This window comes from Monodon monoceros, unplaced genomic scaffold (assembly GCF_005190385.1).
Source record: "Monodon monoceros isolate NGI ecotype Baffin Bay Population unplaced genomic scaffold, NGI_Narwhal_1 Super_Scaffold_11, whole genome shotgun sequence".
Taxonomy (NCBI): Eukaryota; Metazoa; Chordata; class Mammalia; order Artiodactyla; family Monodontidae; genus Monodon; species Monodon monoceros.
Window position 1 is genome coordinate 28,513,216 of NW_021703767.1, and position 13,063 is coordinate 28,526,278.

The following is a 13,063-nucleotide window of genomic DNA, read 5'->3' on the forward strand; positions in this document are numbered from 1 at the left end:
TAGTATTGAGTCTTTCTATCAGGAACATGGTATGTCATCCCATTTATTTAGGTTGCATTTAATAATGTCTTCCAATATTTTCTCCGTATAGAATTTGCAGTATTTACAAGTTACTTTTGTTCTTTAGACACATTTTCTTGTTGGATGTTTTTTAAATGTTATTTTCTGTTTGTTACTGGTGTGTAAAAACACAGTTGATTTTCGCATGTGATTTATATTTAGTTACAATTAATTGAATACTAAAACCTGTTCAGATGAAATGTCAGACATGCTCAAAAGCAAATAAGTCAGATTAGAAGTGCAGGTTTCTACTCTGAAATTACTTTTGATATTTTAATAATTTCTAGCTAATCATCGTGTTTTTTTTACAGCTTTATTGAGATAATTTACATACCATAAAATTTACCCATTTAAAGTGTTCTTTATAGCCACACGGGTGTGCAGCCAACACCACCATTGAATTTTTGAACGTTTTCATGAACCTAAAAGGCACCCCATACCCATTGGCAGTCACTCCTATCCTCCTCCATCTTCAGCCCTAGGTGATTACTGATCTACTTCCTGTCTCTGAATTCGCCTGTTCTGGACATTTCACATAGATGGAATCATATAACACATGTTTTTTTGTAGCTGGCTTCTTTCACTAAGCATAATAATTTGTAAGATTCATCTATATTGTAGCATATATCAGTAGTTCATTCCTTTTTATGGCTGAATAATATTCCGTTGTATTGAATGTTACCACATTTTTGTTATTCATTGGTTGATAGACACATAGGTTGCGTCTAATTTCTGGCTTTTATGAATAATGTTGTTGTAAGCATGCATATATAGGTTTTTGTGTGGACATAAGTTTTCCCCTCTGTTTATACCTAGCAGTAAGAATTCTGGGTTATATAGTAACTCTATGTTTTAGCTTTTTAAGGAGCTGCCAAACTGTTTTCCAAAGAGGCTATGCTATTTTATTTTATGTCTCATCAGCAGTGTGTGAAGGTTTCAGTTTCTCCCTATCCTCCCTAACCTTTGAATTATTCAGTCTTTTAAAAAAATATGTATCTATTCTAGTGGGTGTATATAATGAAATCTCGTAGGTTTATTTGCATTTCTCTGATAGGTCATGACGATGAGCATCTTTCTGTGTATTTACTAAACATTCATGTATCTTTGGTGAAGTCTTCAAATCTTTAGCCTGTTTTTTAAAATTGATTTATCATCTTATTCTTGAGGGCTAAGGCTTTTAATATGCTGGATACCATTTCTTTATCATGTATACATGATAAAGAATATATAGAGAAAATATTTGCAAATATTTTCTCCCATTATGGGACTTGTCTTTTATCTAAATTGTGTCTTTTGGAGAATTTGATGAAGTCCATTTTTTTAATGGATTGAGCTTTTCTTGTCATATTTAAGAAATCTTTCCCTGACCTAAGCTCACGAGATTTTTTTTTTTTTCCCTTATGCTTTCTTCTAGAAGTTTTGTAGTTTTAGTTCTTACAGTTTGAACTATGGTCTATTTTGGGTTACTATTTTTGTATGTTGTGAGGTAAATGTTTATACTTATTTATCAGTTTATTTTTGCATGTGAATATCCAGCTGTTCCTGCACCATTTATTAAAAAGACTTTTTTCCCCATTGAATTGCCATAGCACATTTGTTGAAAATCAAATGACCACGAATGTGAGAATTTATTCTGGGCTATCTATTCTGTTTCATTATCCAAATGTCTATCTCTATGCCAGTATCACACTGTGTTGGTTATTAGAGCTTTATGTAAGTTTTGAAATTAGGTGAAGTCCTGCAACTTTAATCTGCCTTTTCAATATCGTTTGGATATTTTAGGTTCTTTAGACTATCATATATATTTTAGGATCAATTTCTACAAAAAACAGCATGATGGGATTTTGATAGATCAATTTGGGGAGAATTGCCATCTTAACAATACTGAGTCTTCCAGTCCATGAATGTGGAATGGATCTTTGGTTATTTAGACCTTTAATGTCTCTTAACAGTGTTTTGGATTTTAAGTGTATGGCTTTTGCATTTTTAAATTAAATTTATTCATGTCTTTTATTTTTTGCTACTATTGTGAGTGAGGGGAACTTTTAAAATTTCATTTTTGGATTGTTTTTTGCTAGTATATAAAAATGCAATTACTTTTTATACATGGATCTTGTATTCTACAATCTTTCAAAACTTTCTTAATTTTAATAGCTTTTTTGTTTGTTTGTTGTGTTTTATTTGCTTCCTTAGGATAATCTACGTACAGGATCATGTTGCCTGCAAATAAAGAGTTTTTTTATCTTTTCCAATCTGTATGTCTTTATGTTTCTTGCCTGATTGCACTGAGTAGAATCTCTGGTACAGTGTTGAATAGTAGTGGCTAGAGCCGGTCGTCCTTGCCTTTTCCCCAGTGTTAGAGGGGGAAAGCATTCAGTCTTTCACCAGTAAGTATGGTATCAGTTTTAGGCATGTGTCCCAGAAAGGAAAGATTATTTCACTTTGAAATAATCAACTAATGTAATATACCTTATCCAAAGAATGTAGGACAGAACTGCATGATTATCTCAATAGACACAGACAAAAAAGAAAGGAAGGAAACAGAAAACAAAATAACGAGTTTAAACAAAAGAGAGAGAGAGAGAGAGAGAAGAAGCTACTTTGTATAAAATGGTGAGGAAAAGCTACTGTGAGGAGATGAGGAAAAGCTGGTATCTAAAAATCCTGGAGGCCTTGAAGTCACACAAAGAATAAAGTGGAGAGTAAGTAGTTCAGCACTAGGGTTTGCACTTATCCTGTTCACTTTGTAATTCCAATACCTAGCACAGTGCCTTGCCCCTATAATTCGTTCTAATATCAAATACATAGTTTAGTATCTTGCTTTCTTGGCAGTCATATTCTGTTCATTGTATCATGTCATTAAATATTCTTTGGAAACATATCTTTTAATGATTACATAATATTCCACAGTATAATTATAAGAAAGTTATTTGAATGTTTTATTATTCATAGACATGCTTCCTTCCTACATGATTTACAACACATCTGGCATATTTCATTGATTTGGATTTAAGGCTAATTTTTCCATTTACTAATAATCTATGATAGTGGTTTATTTTATATTATCTTTTGCTAATTTTTATTTAAGTATTCTTATAATTTATCCTTCCTGTGGTCGTATGTTTAGCTCAAAAGGGTTATAATAATGCTTTAATAGAGACCAACCATTAAAACAGTTCTAGAATGTGGCAAAGTATCAGACATAAACTGTGGGCACTGAATATTTTTTCCTCTCTACATGGAAAAATGTAGACTCGTGAACTTTATGTACTATTGCCAGGTGTTTTGCACTACCCAAATTGAGACTATGGTAAGTGAGTAGTACTAGAAAAAAGTCAGGGATTATGTTCCAGAGAACTGCCAAGGCCCTGTCTTGTTTTCAAGTAAAATATACCAGAGTTTGAATTCCACTTTAAGTTCTTACTAGTTTTGTGATTTGGGGTAACTTAAACGCAGTTTCCTCATCTATAAAATGAGGATTATAATCATCATCTCATAGGGTTGTATATAAACGGTTTAGTGCAGTGTTTGTTAATAGTAACTGCCCAGTATATGAGAGCTGTCATTACCTTTTGTTTAAGTTTCTCACTGCCGCGGGAGTGCTGGTAAGAGTGGTAGCAGGAAGGGTTCCTTATGCTTCAAGGCTTTGTCAGCAGATACCAACCAGCTCCTCTGAAGGTATTTACTTTTACTCTTGTCAGGAATTGGTCGTTTCCTTTGGTGAATATGCCTGTTTAGAGACTATTTCTTGTCTGCTCATGTGCCAAAAAAGATACAGCCAAAAAGGTGGTATTTTATTTTATTATTTATTTATTTTTTTGAATTACATTTTGCAACTTTTTGTTTTTTAATTAATTAATTACTTAATTTGGCTGTGTTGGGTCTTCGTTTCTGTGCGAGGGCTTTCTGTAGTTGTGGCAAGTGGGGGCCACTCTTCATCGCGGTGCACAGGCCTCTCCCTATCGTGGCCTCTCTTGTTGCGGAGCACAGGCTCCAGACGTGCAGGCTCAGCAGTTGCAGCTCACGGGCCTAGTTGCTCCGCGGCATGTGGGATCTTCCCAGACCAGGGCTCGAACCCGTGTCCCCTGCATTGACAGGCAGATTCTCAACCACTGCGCCACCAGGGAAGCCCCAGAAGGTGGTATTTTAAAGTAAATTAAGTTAGACCTTTTGACATCAACTTGTAGGTTACTCCTCCCATCATCCATAAATATAGTTATGGTTACTTTCTTTTCCAGCTTGAAAACAAAAGGTAATACATGTTTTTTTCAAGAAGGAAAGAAATGTGACTAAAAATTGAACAATTATAATGTTGACAAGGGGCAAGATGGGGTTGTCTTGGGTATAGATTCTGAGATTGGGGACTGGGAATTTAGGACATTTCCAAGGCCCCTGGCGCATTCTAATAGAAACACTAAATTGATTGTAAATATGGTTATTTTTAAGTTCACGGGTAAAGTACTGCCTTGTAGTTATAGATTATCAGAAGTGATTTTTCCCTACTCTCTCAGAATTCCTATCAGGATTTATAGTCAAGGTTCAGTTTGAGTCCAGGATCTATAATTTGGGGCATGACACTTAACCAGCCCTGCACACTGTTTGTTTCTCCTTCATAAAATGGGGTAATGCCTTCTCTGCTTGTTTCACTGAGTTATGAAGATTCAGTGAGGTCATGTCCATGAAGTGCTTTGTAACTGGTAAAGCATATAGCTTACTAATTGTGACTCCAGTTCATCCTGTCAGACCTGCCCTTTTCTCACTATTGTTTGTTAGGTCGCTGGTGAGGGTGACATGATAACCCAGAAATCTGTAATGTGCACTACATCCTAGGAGTGTTCGTTTTATCCATATACTAGGGAGTGGACAGTGGTAGGCTGTTGCTATTTTCATCCTTTAATTTGTTTTATTTATTACAAAAGTAATATGCACTTATTGTAAAGAAACTAGAAAATATAAATCAGGAAAAAGGAAAAGAAAAAATCAGTTCTGCAAAAATAATTACTATATCTATTTTCGTATAATTTTAAAACAAAGATTCAGTTATGCTGAACATAATGTTTCCCGTTTTTATCACTTAATATATAATATAGTATATTATTCCATGAAACTTAATTACCTTATATAACATTTTAATGGCTATGTAGTACATAATGGTATGCTTATAGCTAGATATTTGTACATATCCTCTATTTTTTTTTCCAATTAGGATAAATCCTACACTTGGAATTGCTACAGCAAGGGGTATACAACATTTTAAGAAATATGATTTCTTTTTGCTTCATTGAGATGTAATTGACATATAATAAACTGCATATATTTAAGGCATACAGTTTGATAACTTTTGACATGTGTGTATGTATGCCCATGAAATCAGCACCACAATTAAGATAATACTCTTTTGTAATCCCATCTTCTTGTACCTTTCCACCCTGCTATCCCCAGGCAACCACTGATCTGTTTATACTCTCCCTGTAGATTAATTTGCATTTATTACATTTTTATGCAAATGGAGTCACACACTATGTATTCCTTTTTGTCTGGGTTCTTGCATCAGCATAATTGTTTTGAAATTCATCCATGTTGTTGTTTATATCAATAATATATCCTTTTTTGTTGCTGAATAGTAAATATTCCATTGTATGGATATACCATAATTCATTCACCTGTTGATGGGCATTTGAGTTGTTTCCAGTTTTTGGCTATGAAAAATAAAACTGCTTTGGACATTGGTGTACAAGTCTTTCTATGGACATAAAACATTTGATATTTATTACCAAATTTTGTGCTGAGAAGGTTACATAGGTAGTATTTTGAAACAGGCAAAGCTTAATATGAAAGAAACTAGCTATTTTTTTCCTTCCTTTTTAAAAAAATTTTGGAAATATATCCTTGGGAGGATTTAGAATTTTTACATGTAACTTAACTGAATTAGTTTGATAGAAATTTGAAATTAACAAAGGTTAATAAGTGCACCCTAGCAACTATAAACCTTTTTCACAGTTTGTTTTCTTGAAGCATCTACTTTTATCAAGTAAATGTATTATCTAGAAACCAAAAACCTTTTGCTTTCCTTTAGTGATCAATTTATATTTCATAAACAGTCCATATTTTTCTGTCAAATGACTCTTTCTGTATTGAACTTGAACAAGAAAAGATACTGAGAAAAGTTTGCAGAACTTCACAAAAGATATTCCAGAATCTGGTGTGGAATTGATGCCAGACTATCTTTTTCCTCTTCTTAAGATACACACTAGATTGAAGGAGGAGTGGGGAATCTGAAGACTCCAAATGGCATCAGAGCTACTTTTCAACAGCCGTCTCAATTTCCTTTCTCAGAAAGCAGAGACTCAATCCTTGGAGACGGATGGTGAGAATATTTTTCCTGAGTTCATAAGGCTTAATCATCGTGACTTTAATATATTTCAGACAGTCCTTTCTTAGTTACCAATTAGCTTATAATCACCAGATTTGCATTTTGTGCTTTATCTGTGCAAATTACTTCATTAGGCAGTGTTTTTTGTTTGTTTGTTTTTTTTAAGTGAATAGGTTACACTCTCATAGCTAAGGAACTTACAGGGAAAGAATAAATATAGATAGGTAAATAAAATCAAACAGCGGAAAGAGGTTAAATGCCATGAGAAAAACACAAGCAATATTCTTGAGAATTCATAGGTGTAGATTACTTCTGGAGAGAGGGATTAAGATGTTTGAAAGAATAGCATTTATGTTGATGATGCTTAATTTGTTTTTACCAAAAACAAGGGAAAATGGATAGTTAATAGAGAACCGAAAATAGCAATCTGATTTCAGATAAAAAAGTTAATTATTGTTTGGAGGAAAAATAGAAGGATATTTGGTTATTGTGGGCTTATTATAGTATAAGTCAGTGATTACTTTTTGAATTATATAAAATGGTTACCTCTTACAAGGCAAATGATACTATATCAGCATTTCTGAGAAATGATTTAAAAATCTGATTAAATTATCATAAGTAGGTGGGCAATGCAACAGAAAGAGATGAGTGAGTGGCTAATTCTACTTGGATTAACTTGCTTGTTTTCTGGTATAGCTACAACCTAAATGAATCGGTCAGGTCTTAAGCTCTTGGACCTTATGCTGCTCACGCGTGGGCAGAAGAACTACAAGTAAACTGGGAAAAGCCACAGTGATTGATTATTGTGCTCATAATTAGTTGTTTGGAAGAGAGATAGCAGATAGACTATCCTAAATTCATGGTGTCTTAATGGGCCATGATGTTTCAAAAGGGGGATGGCAACTTTGAACCAGATTTGTCCTCTACCTGTAAGCATAATATGGTTGGCACAGTGATAATACTAACTCCTTTTCCTTCACTGTTGTGATTATGTTCAGAAAATCTAGTGATGAAGTTTTTATTTTAATCATTCTACTTCTCATTTTAATTACTCTGCTTATTCTTTCTTGTAATTTCAGCAAGGAAATCTTTAAAACATTATACTTATTAAATAAAAATGCTACAAAACTATTAGTAATTATTGGTTGCTAGTCATTTTTCACATTATCACATATTATTTTTTCCTCTAAATTGAGATTTTAAATCTACCTAACTTTTATTTATAAATATTAAAAGTTCTTTCATTCAGGTATAATTATGTGGTAATGTCTGATAGTCTGACATCTGCTTTTATATTTGTTGAAACATGGTTGATATTGAACCCCAATTGTCAACTTTTAATTCTGTTAAAATGAAAATTATAATTATGCATATTCTTGTGACCAGCAAGACATAATTCTGTCTTGTTTGTTGTTCTTAATTTTCATCACTCTTGTTTTGTGGTAAGCACCAACCACTTTTGACAGTTGGTAAATAAATTGTAGATAGCCAGATGGTAAATATACATAGCCAGTAAATTGTCCTTGAAAAATGATCAAATCTAGATCTTTCTTCCAGATAGAAGATGGATTATTTAGAATACACAGTGAACAACTTTGAAAGCAATTTAAGTTGAATTATTAGTGATTATCTATATCATTTACATTTCAAGATTTTAAAAGTGAATATGTTAAGTGTGTTTTTTCGAAAGTGTGTTTTGTTAAACAGTTTTTCCTTTTGAATGAGGAACCCGTGGTCAAATAAGTTTGGGAGATGTTGCATCATAGTATATAATACCTGTTCACTAGGACTTACATTAGCCGGTGGACTGTCAGTCTCCAAAAGGAGTATCTAGTCCTCTTGGACAGAGATACTGTCCTTCAGATACAGAGTCCAGTACTCTGTCGTATAGCTAGTATACGACAGAGTACAGTTGAAGACTCTGGACTAATATATTTCATAAGGTTTTACTATAGTTTGTTTGTCATACAGCTCCACTTTGAAACCAGTCGTGTTATATTTTTAGGTATAGTGATGTCCTGAATGAGAGGCCAAAGAGGACGACTAGGAAAAAAGGAAAAGGATTTGATTAATTGAATATTGCAAACCATATGAAACATGAAGTGTTTATAAAGCTTCTTAGTATCTTAGACCAAGATTTCCCTTACTCACTTGATAGCTCCCCCTTTTGAAAGAAATAGTCATCCCATCTAAGTCACAAAATAAAATCACCCTTTATTGTACTTTAGAGGACTCCATGTGCTTTCTGTGCTCTGTTCACCTCAGTGTGTAACATTTATTAGCTAATTTTGGTAAATACTGATAATACAAAAGTTAATATCTTGGGTAGAATTAGGTAATTGACCATAAATCAGTTTAGTTTAAAACACTTGAATATACTCATTTTCTAAGTGGAGTTTTTTTTTGTTATAGCTCATGATTTCTCACTGAGAAGAGTGCTTTTTTGTACAATTTTCCCTAGTTCAGTTAAGTTGTTGGTGACTATTTCAACAGATGTCTTAAGTGTTAAAACTTTTATGTCCTATATAGTATCTATATGAAGAGATGAAAATGTGGGCTGGTGAGTTCTAACAGATTGGGTTACCAGGTTGGAAGTGAGGCTAATTGTCAACATGGGGAGTCTTCCCCAAACTTTATATAACACTCCTCAAAGTAAGGTTTTTAATTTAACAAATAATACTTTAAAAAAGGTGTTTAAACTTCTATACAAAGTTTTCAATGAGGACATGGTACCGGTGAAAGCAAGATCAATCCAGAATCTGGGTGAGTCACTGGGGTTGGGGTTGCTAACTTGGCTAAAGTTGGCTAAACTTGGCGTAAACTAACTTGGCTATCTCACTGATGTTTCCCTGGATTCGTGGACAACCTGGGCAAGAAAATTTGGGTGTTCGGCTCAAATGAAGCATCGTCAGTTTCCGACATAGCTTCCACCCACTCTTTAGTTTCCTTTCCCATGACCAGCATCTTGGTTCAGAGTTCTTTTCTCATCTGGAGCTCTTATGCTGCTAAGCCTCCATACTGATGTCCTTGCTCCAGTCTCTCACAGGTGCTAGATCTTCCCCAGACTCCAGTTTGCTGTGTTACTCCTTTGATCAAAATAATTCAATGATCCCAGTAGCATAATGACCATAGAAAAATAACAGACCTTCTTTAATCAATCCTAATTTACCATTACAATGGGAAACATTCATATAATTAACATTTTTCTGAATTTGATGTCTTTGAAGAATTGATTTTCCATAAGTCTTTTACTTAATACCTTAATTGACATAACTAACATTATTTTGGGAGGAAGATTCCCACTATACCAAGCCTCTGGGTCAACCAAGGTTTTTTTCCCTCTCCCATGAAATGTTTCAAATGAAGTAATTAAAATAATTTTAAAATGTGTTGATTAAAGTGTCAATTCACTTTCTCTTCTTACACAGACCGTAGTCTTTTTTTACTTAAATTAACCGTGTTGAACCTGATAATTTTCCTTGATTCTCTGGTACATTTGCCCTTCAACCACGTGGCCTGTGGTTTGCACATCTGAAATTGGTGTGATTCTAACAGTAGAGCTTATTATGCACTTTATTCAGTTAATTAGACTCTCCCCATTCTAGATTAGAGACCTACTAGTAATTTTCAAACCCTATTTATTTTCTTTCTTGCATTTACTTAATAGAGAGATTGTTGATAGTACAATCTATGCAAGCTTCTAGCTTGAAGCTTTTATCTCCCGCTGTTGCTACTCCCTCATTCCTGCCATCTTGCAGCCTGTCCACTAAGCTTCTCGAAATATTTGTGGTGATGGGCGAGTTTTTGTTTTGTTGTTTTTGCTTCATTATTTTAGTAAATCGCTTTTATTGTGTTTTTAAGAAGCTTCTATCTATGGCAGGTGGGAAATTAAGAAACAAACATACAAATTATACATCCAATTCTTTCATCATTAAATTCAAAAGACGTCAAATTACTTTGTCAAATTGTATAAAAGTTTCTAATTACTTGTAATTTGTGTTCTGAAAGTGGATTACCTAAAGTTTCTAGAACATACTATGTACTGCTGTGCTTCCCTGCTGGGACTGATGCTCCTCCCACTGCCTAAAGGATGCTTTTCGCTTCTTTTCAAATTGGCAAAGCCTCACCTTTGTTAGAGCCAGTTCACATGCCACCTCTGTGGAGTGCCTTCACTAAAAAAAGTGTTGCCTGCCTTCTCACCCCATCTTCTTCCCAAGAATTTGCCCTTCCGTGCTTTTTTCCACTTTGTTCATACCTTCTCTTACAGTACTATCTCATTATGTCACTGATTATATTTTTTCCTGACAAGATTGGGTCCACAAAAGGCTAGTTTATCGCTTAATTATCCTTCTCTCCTTAGCTCTCAACACACAGCAGCTTCTTTATAAATATCTGTGGAGTCATTACTTCGTGTAAATTCAGAATAGCACTGACTATGGAAAGATGGGAGATATTTCATATCCCCTGTAGGCTTTTTAAAAGGTCATGCTTTTCTTTTCCCACCAGAGTTTTGGAAGCATTTCTGCACAGAGAACAATGTTTATCTGTCATAGTTATAATGTAAGTTCTTGAGAATCAGGAAGTAGAGATTTCATTTGAAGAGTAAAACCAAGATTGTACTTCTCAAGGAGCACTTCTTTACTGTTGTGGCCCAGCAGCAGTTCTCAAACTTCTTGTCTCAGGACCCTTTCATACTCTTAAAATATTGAGAACCCCAGAGAGTTTTTGTTTATGAGGGTCATATCAGCCGATATTTACCATATTAAAAATTTAAACTGAGAAAAAATTTAAAACACAGAAGTACACAAGGATGCACTCCAGTAGCCATCAACACAGTGCCATACATCCTGTAGCCCCAGACAACTCCACTGTAGAGTTATGAGAGAAAGAGACAAGAAAGCAGATAACAGTTTAGTGTTACGAAAATAGTATTGACCTCACGTTCTTCCTGAATGGATCATGGGGTACCCTTGGAGTCCCTGGACCACACTTTGAGAACTGCTGCTTTACAGGAATTCACTTTAATTGCCAACAGAATATTCTGTATTTTTCTTTCAATAATGTTTTAACCTAGCTTTTGTGTTTGTGGGTTAGTATTAATAAATTGCCTTTTTTTTTTTATATGTCTGCATGGTCTGTCATGTTACCCACTCTTCCATTAATGTCTAGACATAGAATGTGCTGGAACCTATTACCAGTGTTGGCTTGGCAGCTGTAAGAAGGAGATGCTTACTCAAGGAGAAGTAATTTTATTTGTGGATACTCAGTAAGATCATTCCTAGTTATGCCCTGTCAGTACCCTGGCTTTTTTTTTTTTTTAATTAATTTATCTTTTAACATCTTTATTGGAGTATAATTGCTTTACAGTCGTGTGTTAGTTTCTGCTGTATAACAAAGTGAATCAGCTATATGCATACGTATATCCCCGTATCCCCTCCCTCTTGCATCTCCCTCCCACCCTCCCTATCCCAACCCTCTAGGTGGCCACAAAGCACCAAGCTGATCTCCCTGTGCCATGCGGCTGCTTCCCACTAGCTATCTATTTCACGTTTGGTAGTGTATATATGTCCATGCCACTCTCTCACTTTGTCCCAGCTTACCCTTCCCCCTCCCCGTGTCCTCAAGTCCATTCTCTACATCTGTGTCTTTATTCCTGTCCTGCCCCTAGGTTCATGAGAACCTTTTTTTTTTTTTTTAAATTCCATATATATGTGTTAGCATACAGTATTTGTTTTTCTCTTTCTGACCTGCTTCACTCTGTATGACAGACTCTAGGTCCATCCACCTCACTGCAGATAACTCAATTTTGTTTCTTTTTATGGCTGAGTAATATTCCATTGTATATATGTACCACATCTTCTTTATCCATTCATCTGTCGATGGGCATTTAGGTTGCTTCCACGTCCTGGCTGTTGTAAATAGTGCTGCAGTGAAAATTGTGAGTACCCTGGCTTTTAAGTGCTAACCCTTTTTATGACTTGTGAACCTCCAAATACTTCTTCTGTGATGATTCTCTGTACTCCAGAGGGTTTGGAGATTTGGTCATTTTCTTAATTATTTCACAAAGTAAAGTTTGTATCTTTTTAGAGTGAGTTAGAAGTCTTCCCTTGGAAATCTTTTCTTCTGGTCTCCTTTGTTTGACCTTCCCCTCCATTTGCCTCAGCCTGATCCCTGATGCTGGCTCTCCTTTTCCGAAAGTGCTGTCTGCTTTTTGGTAGACAGTTACTTGGCCCTAGTGACCCCTGTTCTTTTTTACTCCCTACCCTCTTACCTTGGCTGATACTCCGTTAAGTTCTTTCTGAGGTCTTAGCAGGACAGTTAGTCTCTTACACTATTTGATGACTCTCTTCAAATTAAAAGGGTACTTACTGGTTCTTCCCCGGAGAGTTTTGGGAATGCATTGTGTGTACCTGTCAGCTGCATGGCAACACCAAGATGGCTGCTCATTCAGACTCTTGTTAATTCACCGACAGTTCAATATTCTGTTTACGCATCATCTTTTTATTGTGTGGTGTCATGGTGTGAGCTGTAGTTTGGGGATTTATCATTATGAGTGATAAACTAGAAGCACAAAGCTGATAGAATGTTGGGGACTTTTTATTCTTTAATTCTGTGTCCTAAACATAGTAG

General features: G+C 35.0%; 1 protein-coding gene across 2 annotated transcripts in view; it reads left to right on the forward strand.

Annotated features, from left to right (window-relative positions):
- The window catches only part of NRIP1 (nuclear receptor interacting protein 1), a 94,415-nt gene that overhangs the window by 37,144 nt on the left and 44,208 nt on the right, over positions 1-13,063 (forward strand). The window contains exon 3 of one of the 2 annotated variants that reach the window (XM_029214000.1): positions 6,304-6,427. The exons of the other annotated variant lie outside the window; for it this stretch is intronic. The gene's annotated coding sequence lies outside the window, so the exon portion shown is untranslated. The remainder of the gene's footprint in view (positions 1-6,303; positions 6,428-13,063) is intronic. 2 annotated transcript variants of the gene reach the window in all.